The 15,326-nt window shown below is 45.3% G+C and overlaps 1 long non-coding RNA gene across 1 annotated transcript in view; it reads right to left on the bottom strand.

Annotated features, from left to right (window-relative positions):
- The window catches only part of LOC125182946 (uncharacterized), a 26,184-nt gene extending 14,205 nt beyond the window's left edge, over positions 1 to 11,979 (bottom strand). Inside the window, exon 1 of the long non-coding RNA XR_010829355.1 lies at positions 11,636 to 11,979. This is a non-coding gene — a long non-coding RNA (uncharacterized lncRNA). The remainder of the gene's footprint in view (positions 1 to 11,635) is intronic.
- Between the last annotated feature and the right edge of the window lie 3,347 nt (positions 11,980 to 15,326).

Raw genomic sequence — 15,326 nt, 5'->3', positions numbered from 1 at the left:
ACGAGAGTAGTCACAGGACAGGAGGAAGCTGTAGCCATGTGCACAGAGTATTGCTGACACAAAGCAAAATGTCTTTGTTTATTATGCACCAATTAGATTTTTTTGAATGTTAAATGCACTTTACAGATTGGCACTGCTCACCATCCCACCCCCATGTGGGCACCCAGAAGTGCTCAGGCATCTCCTGCTGCGGCTGCCCGCAGCATCATGAACACTGCGGGATGAGCAGGATCCAAAACGAGTGATGAGCACGTGTCCGTCCCAGGGGCTTCGCTGCAGGGACTGAATTTCCAGCAAAGGGCAGTAGCAAATTGAAAAGGAAAAGCAGAATTTCAAGCGCCAAAACCCTTTTCTTCTGCAAATGCATGCCTGTCCATCATCGTGCGAAGGGTTACTTACAGCAGCCAGCTGATACCCCTTAACTTGCAGGGTATCAAAACCAGACAGAACCCCAGAATGGCTGAGTCTGGCAGACCCTCAGGAGCCCACCTGCTCCAGCCCCTGCCCAAGCAGTGACACCAAAGCAGGCTGCCCAGGACCACATCCAGGTGGCTTTGGAAGATCTCCAAGTCAGGAGACTCCTCAACCTCCCCAGGCAACGTATGCCAGTGCTCAGGAACCCACACAGTACAGAAATGCGTCCTGGTGCTCAGGGGGAGCCTCCTGTGCTCCAGTTTGTGCTCATTGCCTCTTGTCCTGACATTGAGATATGAATAGAGTGGAGCTGGTACTAAAACAAATGGGCTAATATCTGTTTTCTCAGTTAATCTGTCTATTGTAATGAAAAAAACAATTCTCTGTTTGAGGAAAGAAAAAATCTCTCTGCATTTCTGGTGAGATCAAACAGCTCTGCAGTCAATAACACACAATGTGCACAAGAGAAATGAGCATTTTTGAATAATCTCATATTGCTGTTTCCTGATTGCTTTTGTCTGTATAAAGAGCATGACAAGTTCTTGAGTTCCTGCAGAGCATGGCATACTAATCCTCAAAACTACTACAAACAAGCTGAGGAGGAATTTCTGCCATACCCACTGCTAACCCTAAAAGCGCCGCCTGCCAACTGATTGAATGGCACAGTGACAGGTCATACACAGTCACTGCTGCTCTACACTGCCTCACAGAGAGCAGCGGCTGGTGTCTGTCCAACCCTTTGACTCACGTTTTGAGGAAGACGCTATGAGATACTGCTTCATGTAGCAAAGATAATTTCACACCATTCCTGAGGCACCAGGTAGTCAGCACAGGTGGGGTGGCACAAACAAAGCTGAATTTAAAATAACAAATTTCCTTCTATAGTTGTGAGTAGGAGTAAAAGAGAGAGACAGACTCAGATACATCTTGGTTTACTCCAATTATAATTGAGGAAATGCCAGGTCAATCTTCGTGCTCATACATCTTTGAACTGGGAAGGAGCAGATGAGAGCAGGTGAGTCTGTCTTGAATCTCTGGGGAGAAGACAGCCACTGTCTGTTTTCAATATGTGTCAAGTTTTAAAAAAAAAAAGGGGGGGGGGGGGGGGGCGGGAGGGCAGAATTCATCTGACCACCACTGAGGCCCTCCATGAGCTGCGCAGTAGGGTTTTTGGATGGGGTAATTATAGCCATAGCCATACAGATGGAGCAGCAGAAGAAGGGATCCCGGTGCTTACCCAGGGTGGTAGGCCAGTTTTGCAGCCCGTGATGGGCCTCACACCATATCTGTGCCTGAACAGGTAAAGCCACATGGGGTGCAGTCATGCTGGGGGGCCGAGTGGCTCTGTGGCCAGGCTTGCCCTCAGCAGCAACATCAGTTTGGTCAGCTCTCAGTTAGCAGACAGCAGATTGTCTCCTCTGCAGACAGCATGTCCCAGGACAGAAATACCCAAGCCAGCTCTACTCAGGGCAACATGGCTGTGGCTACACTATCACACAAAATGGTTCTGAGCTTCACCCCAAGGACAAACCAGACTGCACAGCTCATGTCTACATGGGCCACCTGCTCTAGGTGCCCCTGCTTGAGGAGTGCATTGGACCAGATGACCCCCAGAGGTCCCTTCCTACCTCCACCATTCCATGATTCTGTGTCAAATTTGCTCCAACCCCTCAGCAAGATGGCCATGTCCTCACTGCCCCAGGAATGGTCACCAGCCCACAGCCAAACTGTCCCAGTCCACCTCAGCCTGCAGGGCTGATAATTGGCAGAGGGGAAAATCCTACCAAAGAGTATGTGAACAATTAAGGTCAGCCATCCGGGTCTATATTCTGGCCCTAATATTTTCAGTACAACTGAGGTTCCCAAATTAGGTTCATGGGGGTTGAGCCAGCTGGAAGCTGCACACCCACAGCCCCAGGTGCTGGTGAACCTGAGCTGGCCCCGTGCTGCTGCACCCTGCTCCCTCATGCTCTGCTGCAGGAGGGCATACATTTATTTATATATGTATAATTGGCTCAGGCCTGATGCCTCTGGTCCTATGTGAGCCAGCTTCCAGGCAGCCACAAGACAGCTGGGAAGCCATCCAGACAAGCACTTCTGGTGGTGTGATGCAGAAATTCAGCTGGCTTTATGCAGAGCCACCTCATGAAGCTGCAATACCTGTATTGTGAGGGTTTTCCCCCATTTTCTCCATTTTCCCTTCAGTAGCAAAAACCTGACAGGGTTTATCTACAGCAGTGGGGAAACAAGCAAAAGCTTAGGATACCAATTGTCATCCAGGAAAACACAATAGCATAAATAAAACTTTAACTTGCACTTTCAGCTTCCATTGCAGGACTTTTGTTTAGTACAGTTTCTCTGTCCTTCACATGCATACTAAATGATTTAGGGCCTAATCCCCAAGCTTTTATGCATCCACTTATTTTGAGCATGTTTCTGCAAGACAATGGGGCATACATGTTCCTGAAGGACTAAGGTCCAAGTGACCGTTTCCGTCTCTGTGTTTGTATAATATTGATCATCTCTTTGTACTTTACCTTATTTCACTGACAAAACCTTTCAAAGCCAAAGGAAATGAAACAATACTTCCCTCTACTGGAAGGCCCAGGAATTCTGAAAATTAATCTGAAGTGTTCAATTTGTCTGAGCTTTTTTTTTTTTTTTGATTGAGGAGACAGACCACAGAAGCAGAGCACAAAGAAGAAGAAAGAGAGGAACATTTTGTTTGGTTAATAGCCCTGTTCTAAAGCGTTGGAGAGCTCCTATACATCTCACCCTTCTTCCTCCATGTTTTATTATTTTCAGTATTAATGCACCTCTGAAAACCCTCGTGCCACTCAGGTTGTATGCTGAGATTTTTAAAGTCTCACTGTGCATGCAATTTGCTGAATCTTTTGCATGATTATTAGGTAGATTTTCTCAAGCTGCAATGACATGATTTATTCCATGTCTCCTGCAAATGGTTTGCACAGTATGAAACCACCGCCAATGAACATCTTTGAAATTCCCATCGGGGATGTGAATCAATGACTAGGAAGATTCCAGGGCACATGGAAAACTTTGCTTGTGGCTTCTAGATCTTGTTGAGAAGGCTGCTCCACAGGGCTGGAAAGGGTGATTCCCACTGGAGTCATGGGAGCCCTGAGATTTCCAGCATCTTTTATAAACTGGGATCATGTAAAGCAAGGTCAAGCATTCCACACCAGCTGTCCCATTCTTGTTTTCCAGGCATCATCTACTGGCAGCTGTCCATAAGCTTTTCTATAGATAGAGAGATTTCTGCTGGTTGTGGGGGCCAAAAAGGAAATTTGATAATATAGGGGATTTATGCAGAGTGGTTCCCAGATACCTCTGCTCCCAGTTTTGGCTCTTTCAGGTTGCCTCCCAGTCTCTCACAGGGGTCTGCACAATAATTATATTATCTTATATTCCTTCTGAGTATGAATAACTTACTTTTATCATCAAATTAGGACCACTAAAGTAAATCTGATCAACAGGCTTAACAACTACAAATATATCTTCCCATGAAATCCAAAGTGTCCAGGATTGCTCTTTAACTGACGAAGTATCGTTATCTAACACCTCTTTAGCCAATGACTTAACAGATGAGGTACTTCAGCTTAGTAAATGTTACCATTTCTGGGCTGAAACACAGAACTACACAACAGCAAAACTACAGGAAGGAAAACAGCCACAAAATAGGTTTGTCAACTGAAAACAAAAAGGATTTCAGGTAAGATCTCTACGGTCACATCCTGAGAACGTCTTTGGTACACATCCAGCTCTTACTGAAGGAAAGCTTTTACTGATTCAGTAATCGCTGCCCAAGGACAGCAACTCTAATCCCAAGCTCACTTATGCCAGGACTCTGGAATTAACACCTGCTACTTTGGAAAAAGCGCAATGGAATCCCTCAGGGGCTAGAAGAGGTCAGGTTGCCCTCCCCAGCCTCGTACTTGAATCACTGTGTTAGCAAGCCGGCTTAAAAAAAAAAAAAAAAAAAAAAAAAAGTAATAACAACTTCACAAGTTGATTCATGGGTTTGACATGCTCAGCTGAGGACTCTTTCCCCCTTTTTTGTTCGGTTAGTCAGTTCCTCTGTTTCGCAAGGGACCTTGGGTACTGCGTTTTTTTTTCCTGCATCCAGGAACATATTTGCCTCAAGTCTGAAAAGGAAGGAAAATGTACTGTTGCTAAAAATGACTACACTGTCACTTCAGGCAGGTCATGAGCTCTTTACGCCAGTAGCTAAGCAGTCATGCTCAGATAGCTCCATTCAATGAAATCAGGTTGCATGTATGAGTAACTACTTATTCACCCTCATATAGAATTCAAAATCTGCTCATTTAAAGTCAGAATCAGGTATGAGAAGACCATAGTGGATCACAAGACTTAAATCACTTTGTAGGAAAGGACTTTGTGTTCTCAATTATTCAGAGCAGTGGGACCTCAAGACTTGGCATCTTGTATCAAGCATAAAAAAAGGGCCCTTTTTTGTAGGAAAACAGCACACCAACCTCCCAGAAGCAACATAGCTGGAAAGAATAGAGCTGGAGAGATTTCCTTTTAGGGCAAATCCCTCAGCCATTCACTGATTTATTATTAACATTCTTACTGCTGCTGTGCTGAAAGGCTCCAGCTAGCTTGGGCTCCACTAAGCTAAGTGCCACACCGATGACTTTATCTGCAGCTCAGGGCTCAAGTTCAGCCCATAGCCATAGATCACTGATACTTCACCCAGCTAAAAGGTAACCCACTGGTCTTTTACACCAGGAAACCGGGGAAGAGAAGGAGAGGTTCCCAGGTGAGGGCTGTCCCTACAGCTAACGTGGTTAATGCTAGCTGAACACCCTTGGCTCAGAAATTGGCACCAAATTTGAGAAAAATAACCCAAAGTGTCTTCAGACTTTCACAACTGACTCTTCAGAGCTGTATGCCATGTTTCTGAATACAAGGGTCCATCATTACCCCTGTATGAATGGCAATTTGCGGAACAGTGGGAAATTTCAACCGTCAACTTTATGAAATACTCCTCAGTACAGCAGCAATTGCATTAAAAAAATCCTGATAACAGCACACTAAATCTGTGGTCTCACACTGGCTTTGCTCACTGTGGGTAATAACGTTGTAAATTCAAATATTGCAACACATGGGGCTTTTTTTAATTGGTGACCATTGCCCCCATATTGAACACATTGAATCACGTTCCTCAGATGCTTGAACTGACACATCCTCAGTGTGACAGGAAGAAAGTTATGCATCCCCTCCATGGTACCACCTATGTCTACCATGTCTGCTTTGGCCATGTTTTACACCCCAAAGGCACAATCTGCAGTATCAAAGTCCTAGAGTTGACTTTGCTTGGCTGTTGTATCCCTCCAACCAAAAAATACCTGGCAGAGTCCTGATGGAAAGTGTGCTGCTGCTGCTCTTCAACCACTGTCATCTCTGCTGTGCCCTGAGGCTGTGTTGCATCTTGGCAGTGGTCAGCCTTCCAGAAAGGCATCTGAGCTTGCACTGCTCTCCACTATGTTTGTATTTGGCTTAGCGGCTGGGGATTATTCTTTCAGCCTGGAAAGCAGAGGAAACTATGTTTTACAGCAGCTGAGAACTGCTAAATCACACAATCACAGAATCACAGAATCGTCTAGGTTGGAAGAGACCTCTAAGATCACCCAGTCCAACCTCTGACCTAACACTAACAAGTCCTCCATTAAACCATATCACTAAGCTCAACATCTAAACGTCTCTTAAAGACATCCAGGGATGGTGACTCAACCACTTCCCTGGGCAGCCTATTCCAATGCCTAACGACCCTTTCAGTAAAGAAGTTCTACCTAATATCCAACCTAAACCTCCCCTGGCACAACTTTAGCCCATTCCCCCTTGTCCTGTCACCAGGCACGTGGGAGAATAGACCAACCCCTACCTCGCTACAGCCTCCTTTAAGGTACCTGTAGAGAGTGATAAAGTCGCCCCTAAGCCTCCTCTTCTCCAGGCTGAACAATCCCAGCTCCCTCAGCCGCTCCTCATAAGACTTGTTCTCCAGACCCCTCACCAGCCTCGTCTCCCTTCTCTGGACTCTCTCGAGCACCTCGACATCCTTCTTGTAGCAAGGGGCCCAAAACTGAACACAGTACTCGAAGTGCGGCCTCACCAGAGCCGAGTACAGGGGGACAATCACTTCCCTAGACCTGCTGGCCACACTGCTGCTTATACAAGCCAGGATGCTCTTGGCCTTCTTGGCCACCTGAGCACACGGCTGGCTCATATTCAGCCGACTATCAACCAGTACTCCCAGGTCCTTCTCTGCCAGGTAGCTTTCCAACCACTCATCTCCCAGTTATCCCAGTTATCCCCAAAATAATCCTTTTTCTATGCATTACTTGAAAGTAAAGATATAGGGTCTAAGTACTTCAAGGAGAGGCTACTACACCTGGGGATAAGTTAGTAGTATATGTCAGGGTACTGAACCTAAGCCTTACAGGTGCTGCAGGGTAGCATGAAACAGTCACAGACTAATCCTAGATGGTTTTGTTGTGTAGTTCTACCTCCAGATAACTAGAACTGATGAGTTTGCTGTCACGAACAGGATTTAGTGAATATATATAAATAATAACTATACTTTTAAAAGAGTCAAAGAAAGCAAAGATCAAGTGAATAGCATGTGTTATATTCATAACATCCATGAAAAAATAAATGAGTGCTTTAAGGCCCATGGCCCTTTAATGGCATTTATGTATGTTGTTTCCTTGTCTCCCAGGCTATGAAAGGTTGGCCACTCCAGAGCAGGCTAAACAGTCTTCAAAGAGCAAGTAATTGCCAAATCAACCCTTCTGTATTTTACATACCCTTCTTGTGAGTTATTAAACTTTCCTGCACAAAGGAGCCTAAGAAGAGTCTTTGAAGATAATACCCCACGTGTTTAGCAGTGGCCACTGCTTGCCAGCTCTCTAATGACACTGCCTTGGGAGGAACCCATTGCTAAAGACCTTCCATTTCCTGATGCACCAAAACAGCACAACACTATGAAATCCACTTTTGTATTTCCTTGTCATGGGTAGTAGGTGCCACATGCTGCCAGGGGTCATGGGGTCTGCCCTGCCCACCCCCATCTAAGAGCCAAAATGCAGAACCAAAATCCAGCACCTCCAAACAGTTCTCTGGGAGAAAATGCAGAGCTCATGTCATCAACACGAGCAGGGCAGTCCTCCTTCTAAGTTTTTATTTCAAAATGGCATGCCCTTCTGAAACACACCCCCTAGGTGGCTGCATGACATTACCTATGAAGGACATATTACCATAAGAAATTCTGGGGCCTGTGCTGTCAAAGCTAAATATTCAGAGTAGCTCATTAAAATGGCCAATTTCTACTCTACTTTTTTTCTCTCTCAGCCTTCTTAAACAAAATATCTGATCCAAAGTATCAGATATTCTCAATGTTTTTCACAGGGGCTGTTTTCTAAACCTTCAGGAGTTTCTCTTGCTTACCTCTTGTTCTCCATCTAATTTGTCTGTATTTTCTGTTCCAGATCCCACAACGTTCTTGCTCACATGCTCCAGAATTACATTTGCAGCCTTTTCAGTAGCAGAACAATCTTTATATGACAAGTCTACAGAATGGGAGAACAGGCTAGCAGTCTACCTTCACACTCAATTTGGTTTATGGAGGGCAGAGAGGAAGGACAATGCCTCCCCGTGCTTCCTATTCTGACTACAAGTGGCTGACTGCTGTTTGGCTTGTGATCCTATATAACACCCAGATCCCTTCTTTAGCTTTGCTGCTGCATAAGCACTTGTACCTTATTAGTAATGCTGCATTGGATTTTGCCTCTCTGGGCAGAGTCATGAAATTAGTCAGATAAAGTTTAATAGTGATGCTTCCTGAATTGATTTAGTTTGAAATTCACCATGGTAATCCCCATCCCTCTTAGACTGTTTAGGCCTTGCATTTCTTCACTCCCTCATGTTAAAGTCCATGAGCCCCTGATAAATATTTATCAAAATATTTACAGTTTTAGTCCATGCTCTGAGCCCCTCATGGGTAAAATTGTATCAAAACCAGAAGTTTGGAAAAAACAATACATGAAATACTTCAGCTACCTGTTTTCCTTTATAGCCTGGTCAAAGGAAGAAGATCAGGTGTTGGTTTGGCACATAAGTATTTCATCCTAGGATAAGGAAAAAATGTCTAATTTGGTCAAAAGATTTTAAGTTTGGGGATTTAAAACCTGGGAAACTCAGCCACATAAAAGTGGATGAACTAGCAACAAAGGTATTCTGTTGTGTCTATGATTCACTAGTCTTCCTCATTAAGAAACTACTCTACATTTCTTCCTCTACTTCAGATGTGTTCCTAGAATCTTTTATATCATCTGTAAACTTTGACTCAACTTCTTCTTAAGTTTTACCTCCCCTCTTATTCCTTCCCTACTGATATATGTAAAGGCTAGGGACTACTGCCTATCTTTATGAGAACACGGACAAGAAGACTCCCTGAAATCTCATGGGGAAACAACACCTGAGGGAAGGATTTCTAGTGCTGCAGTATCTACCACGGCTGTAAGAAAGCAATTCCAAGGATGCCTGCACTACTGCACATAAATACATATTATCTTGATGTAAGTGTCCCATGATCCAATAGCGGTATCAGGAAGAGAGCCCAGCAATCTCATGGCCGCAGCGACCACCTCTCTCTTCAGCACCACCGTCTTTTCCACTGTGCTTCTTTGGCTGTATACCTACGTTTGAAACTGAACACAACCTAACAAGCACTATTGATTGAAACATTATGTTATCATATTACTTTCAATAGCTCTGTACTCCAACCCAAAATAGCATTTGCCTTTGATCCTCTGTACCAGATGTTTTCACTGAGCTATCCACAATGACATCTGATTTCCTGAGTGACTACAAATCACTTCTAACTCAAATTACTCTTCCTAAATGCATATGCAGCAATGATACTACTGGATCATTGTGTTGGTTGGCTTAGTTTGGCCCCTCTGATAACTGAGTCACGCAATATTTTTATTTACCTAGATAAAATGTTATCAGCAAGCTTTATATCTGACCATCATTATTCCATCTTCCACCAGCTTAAGAAGAAACAGTTTTCAAAACATCAGTCAAGACAGATCCCTGTGTTATCAGATGAGCTTCTCCTGTTTTTTAACCTGTTACAAGATCAGGCCTGACCTTCATCTACTTGTTCACTGCGTAGCTAATTGTGGGGACTTTTGTCCAAACCCTGTTTAAAGGAAGGGGTATGCACTATCACTGCATCACCTTGTCTAAGAAGAAAGGTGACACGGCACAAGTAGAATAGTGTAGAAACTTCCCATTTCATCTTGCGTATCAAACTGCTGTTCATCTTCCCCAGAGTACAGAAGGGTGGGGTAGTTGAAAGGATAAAATAGGGAAGGATTAAGTAAGATAATGGAGGGCTGCCCAGGGAAGTGGTGGAGTCCCCATCCCTGGAGTTATTTAATAGATATGTGGACATGGCACTAAGGGACATGGTTTAGTGTCCCTGACTCAGTAGGTCAGGTTGACAGTTGGATTTGATGATCTTGAAGGTCTTTTCTGACCTAGATATTTCTATGATTCTAAGTTGTCTTACATAACTATTTAGAGCAAATAAGCACCTAAAAAACATTTTGCATAATCTGAAGAAAAAGATCACATCAAATGAAAAGCATGGTCCATCAGTACTATTCACAGGAGGCTGCCTCAACTCAGAGAGAATTTCTCACATAGGATCCATCTGAAAGTTTCCCAGTAGTTTTTGTATCACAGTGATCTCATCCAACAACGAAAGGATTTAGGCACTTAAAAGTATGATCTAGACACTCCAGTCAAAAAAAACAAAAATCTTCAAATCTCTGTTGAGCTTCCACCTATGCTGCAGTCCATGAAGTGAGTGGGTGTGAGAGCTGGCCAGGAACCACCCCTGTGCAGGCTGCTCAGTGCAAAGCCATGGGGACAGCCTTGCTGGCATGGGCGAGAGGTCCATGCGGGGTGGTAATGAGCAGCAGATGGTAGAGAAGCGTGGGGGCATGGAGCCATGCTGGAAGCCACAGCCTCCAATTCCACAAACCATATCATCTTTTATCTAGTCTCACTGTTCAGAGTGAACTGCTAGGATAAAGCACATCACATCAGCCTGGGTTCCCACAGGAATGAAGATAGTGCAATTTCTCTTTGTCTCTCAGTCTGTCAGATCTTCCTGCTGTTTCCTGCACCAATTTTTAGCCCGTTTCTGCACAATCTGACAGAATATAGCAGCCTTCAAGAAGTTAAGGTTTCTAAGAGTTGCATGAAATTGAGCATCTAGAGAGAGAATAGGGATGTAAATCAGGGCCTTTACCAGGGGAAAGGCTGCAGATTGATCCTGCTTCCTCTGACCTGTTTGGCCATTTGGCTGTGCCTCCAGCCAGACACAAAATGCATTACCTCTTGCCCAGCCAGCAGCTAGGGAAAAGGGCAGGGTTCTATACATAGGTTCAAGGAACATAGTGGGAAAATGGAAATATTGCCAAGAGCTACAAGGGACATTATTTCTGCAGACATCATGGAGTACCCTGGCTCAGTTAGCACAGAAGCAGCTGCTCCCAGCTCCCCTGGGCTTCCACATCCAGCAGGAATTAGGAGCATCTGAGGCAAAATACTTCCAATCAGACAAAAGCTCCAGCTGAGCCTTAGCCCAGTCTCAATGCCTTTCCCCAGTGTGAGTCCTGCCTTTTCTACCCATCCCCCAGCCATGACTAACAGCGGATTCCATCTGAGCCAGCTCCACACTTGTTAGCCTCAAGGCCAACAGTGGGTTTTGCCATGCTGTATTCAAGGGGTTGGGAAGAGGACGGTCCTGCCTGGGGAGGAAGAGGAAGAGATGGTGCGGGGCAGAGGCACAGCTCAGCACCTACCTCTGCACATCATCAAGTGCAAGAAAGCAGCAAACCTGGCTTTCCAGGGCACTGGCTTGGTCCATGAAAGTCATAAGTCCAGGGCTGTTTTACCATCCCAGGGGTCTGCTGTCCTCAGCTGGTGCCAGCCTCAGCCAGGTGCAGAGCCAGGTCTGGGTTCCTCCCGGAAGACAGCAGCTTGCTTTCTACCCGGATCAACTCAGAAGTCCTTAAGCCTGAAATGATTCCACTTTACAAAGAGGCATCCCTGAGACCAGAGGTGTGTTTGATGAACTCTGCAGCTTCTCAACACTTACCAAGGCAGGGGGAAGGCCTGGCTCCTGTACCACCTCCAAGAACCAGCTCTGCATTTTATCCATACAGCTGGGAGTGCTGAAGAAAAAAATCTGTTGGCGATGTTTGAAACCAGTCTGTCTGATGCAAAACGTTGTGCAAACAAAAGTAGAAATAAATTAATTTTATGCAGTCTCGATTTCTCCCAATACAGTAAATGCAGTCAGCCAGCCAGCATCATCTGACAAGCCTCAGACATTTTGAAGCGTTTTCCTTGCCCTCTTTGGGACAGCAGAAATAGGACAAATGGCATAAAAAAAATAAATAAAAATAAATAAGTGGATAAAAAGGAATTTTCCACATCTGCTTAAGGAAAACACTAGATAGTACTCAACATCACATTTGTGGGAGAATGAATACAGCCAAAGGTTTGATATGTGTTTTTGCAACACAGAAAGACATTGGGGGGGAAGAGGGGAGGTGTTTGCAGCCACTAAAATGCTGTGTTTCTAGTGTGGATAAATACTCCATTATCTGAGAAATTGAATCATTATGCCTCAATGGTAGTGTTAGGACATATTTTTAATTGGGAGCTTGTGTTGATAACAACCAAAAGTGCATCATCTTTTCCAGGAAGCCAGCCTAATGCAGAGATCCATTTGATCTTTTGATTTCTCTATCAACTTTGTGCTGCATGCCAAAAGAACAAGTCATGCCTTCATGTCACCGCTAGAAATGAGCTTAGCCAGAGTTCATCTCCAGACAGAAAACATACCCAGAGTCTGAAGGGATTTGAAATCACTAAATCATAAGTCGGGAAACAGCGTCCAACAGCAGAGTTAGGAAGAATTTGGGAAGATGGGAATAAAAGTGCAGGGGGAAGAGCGAGAAATAGCGTAACTTAGAGAAGGAGATCAAAGGAAGCACTTTAAATATAGTCTGGTTGTTATTCTTCTTTAAGTAATCAAAGCCTACTGAATGTGTCAAGAAGAATTTGTGCCAATATGCTGAGGACATCAAGAATGAGTGTGTTACTCCCAGTGCGTGCAGGGGAAAGACTTGGGGACTGATCCGTCAGCCCTCCTGAGTAATGCTGCTGCTGAGAAATGCCCTGCAGGGCTCCCTGCCAGCTGCAGTTCGGTCTTCCTGTTTCAGCTTCAATTTTTATCTTTAATCCAGATGAAGCAGTTTGGTTTTTTGTTTTTGTGTTTTTGTTTTGTTTTGTTTTGTTTTGTTTTGTTTTGTTTTGTTTTACTCTGAAGAAAGTATCTCGCTCATAGTGAACAACCCTGAAAAATTGTGGACAGTTTCCCCGGCTATAAGAATATCTCATAGTGTTGCAATAGCAGCACCCTCCAGAAGTCTGCTTGGCACGTCGAACACCAAAGGCCAAAGCAGACCGCAGTGACCTGTGACAGGGGAAACCCACACAGGTGCTACACATAACGCACATGGTTTGGACAAGATGTGCAACACCCCTCCTTCCCCCAAGATGTTTAATCCAAGGCTTTATCCCGCTGATTGTCACGAAGCCAGGCAAGGAGGAGTCCCCATTTTCCACTGTTGCCATGCTTGTGCCACGGATTTGCCACTAGAGGACACTGAATCAACACGAGACCTTAGTGGAGGGCTGGAACAGGAGTGCCGCAGGGGGGCTGAGGGGCACTCCATGTCCCCACACCAATATTTTCTCCCACTTACCAAAACCCTGGGAAAGCTGGAAACTGGTTTGTGGGGCACCGAACTGCTCTGGTGGTGGCTGCCCCTCGAGGCTATGACTTTCTTAGATGTTTTCCATCCCTTTGGGATTCTTTCATTTTATATTTGGGGTGCACTTCTTATACTGCAGGGGATGAGAACTGGGAAATCAGTGTTATTTTGCATTGTGCAAAGCTTGATGTGTTTGTTTATGATGGGCTACTTACTAGGGAGCCCATTCAAAAGAAATTGTGAAAGAAACCAAACAGGAAAGGGTAGAACAATGACCTCGATAAGAAGCATCACAGGCAGGGCTCAAACACAATAGTTAGATTTACAGCCTGGGAGATGTGACGGCTCTGCCCCAGCCCCAGTGAAACTCTTGTTTTCCTAAGGCTGTGGATCCGGAGATCAAAGGGTCAAGATCAAGCCTGCAGGAGGAGCAGGGACAGAGGTCTGCAAAAGCTCTTTGAGGCTCACCCAGACTGACAGAGTCATGAAGTCTGCCCCGGGTAGGCTGTGGCTTGGTCTACCAGAGAGCACAGCCTTATCTCCTCGTGGGCATGAGAGCTGAGTACAGGACGGCAGTGTGTAAGTAAGTACACTTCTCCTGTTTTACATCAGTGGCTTGGAAATCCAAGTGCTTTGGACACAAAAGTCATTCTTTGTTATGAAGAAGCTCTTTAATGGTATACAGCAAGCCGTAACTATCCACAAGTGCTCCAGGAAGGACGAGCTGTTGGTCTGGGACAGGTATCACCCTCCATCAGTGAGGAGCTGGATCCAGGGAGCTCTTTGGGTTGGTTGCTGGCTGGAAGGGGCTACACACATGGCAGCAACAGCACTAGGGTACATCAGAGGCAGGGCTGGCTCCAGGTATGGGCAGAATAGGCAGCAGACTACTTAAGGAGAGCAAAAGGGACATGGTTCTCTTGTGTCTTGGCCTCTCTCAGGGTAGCTAGTGTACTTGCTGATGGCAAAAGAAGGTAAATGGGGCATTGATATTGCAATGAGCCATGATCCTCCCGGCTGCAGGCACCCTTGCTTTTCCCTGCTGCACTTCTTACAGTTTTCCTCACAATGTTGACTTTCCAAACTCATAGAATCAGAGAATATCCAAGTTGAAAGGGACCCACAATGATCATAAAGTCCAAAGGCACCTGAGGAGGAGCCTGCTGAGACCCAGCACCAAAATCAAACACTGTACGAGTGGCTCCTAGGCACCACTGCCACCTCCGGGAGAGGAGAACAGAAAGGTTCTCCGTCAGAAGCTTGACAAGGCCCTGTGCCAGTGGGGAGGGTTAGGGTATGTGTGTGCAGGGGTGCACTGCAGCACCACAGTGTGCAGCTGTGCTGGCAGTGCTGCCAGTCGGAGGCAGGAACGTCCCCTTGGCACCTTTCACAGCCCAGCTGGTCTGCATCTGGAAAGCCGTGCTGAGTCTGTTGGAGGATTCATAGCACCATGCCGGGCCCAGAGTGCCTCCAAGCTGAGTTTGGAAATACAAGCTCCTTTATGACACCTCTGAGCCTCCTCCTTCTTTGAACAAATACATTAGGACAGAGCTGATTTCTGTTCTTCACCATTAAGCACAGAATAGCAGTCTTTGCACCAAACATTGCTGCTGGTAAACATCTCCAGCTACTAAACCCTGCAGCAGAGAAGGGAAGGGCAGAACTGTCTCCAGAGATCACACACACACAGCCTCTTTCCTAATGCACAGGAGGTACACTGAGAACAGGAAAATAGAAGAAAATATATTTGTTTGGAGTTTTTTTCATTTATATATATATTTAAAATTGCTGCCAAACATTAACCTTTTTCAGTTACTTTATCTCCCACGGCACCAGACAGCACACTGTCACTGCAGAAGCTGATAGAGGCTCTCCTCCAAATTCCATTTCCTGACATGTAGGCCAAGTTCAGAGGAGGAGAGTGGGTCCAATTCAGAGTAGGCTTGCAAACCTCTGTCTCAGAAAGCACCTCAGCCAGGAAACTATTGGATATTCGATGGAAGA

Source organism: Anser cygnoides, chromosome 1 (assembly GCF_040182565.1).
Source record: "Anser cygnoides isolate HZ-2024a breed goose chromosome 1, Taihu_goose_T2T_genome, whole genome shotgun sequence".
Classification (NCBI taxonomy): Eukaryota; Metazoa; Chordata; class Aves; order Anseriformes; family Anatidae; genus Anser; species Anser cygnoides.
This window is presented reverse-complemented; position numbering and strand designations above follow the sequence as displayed.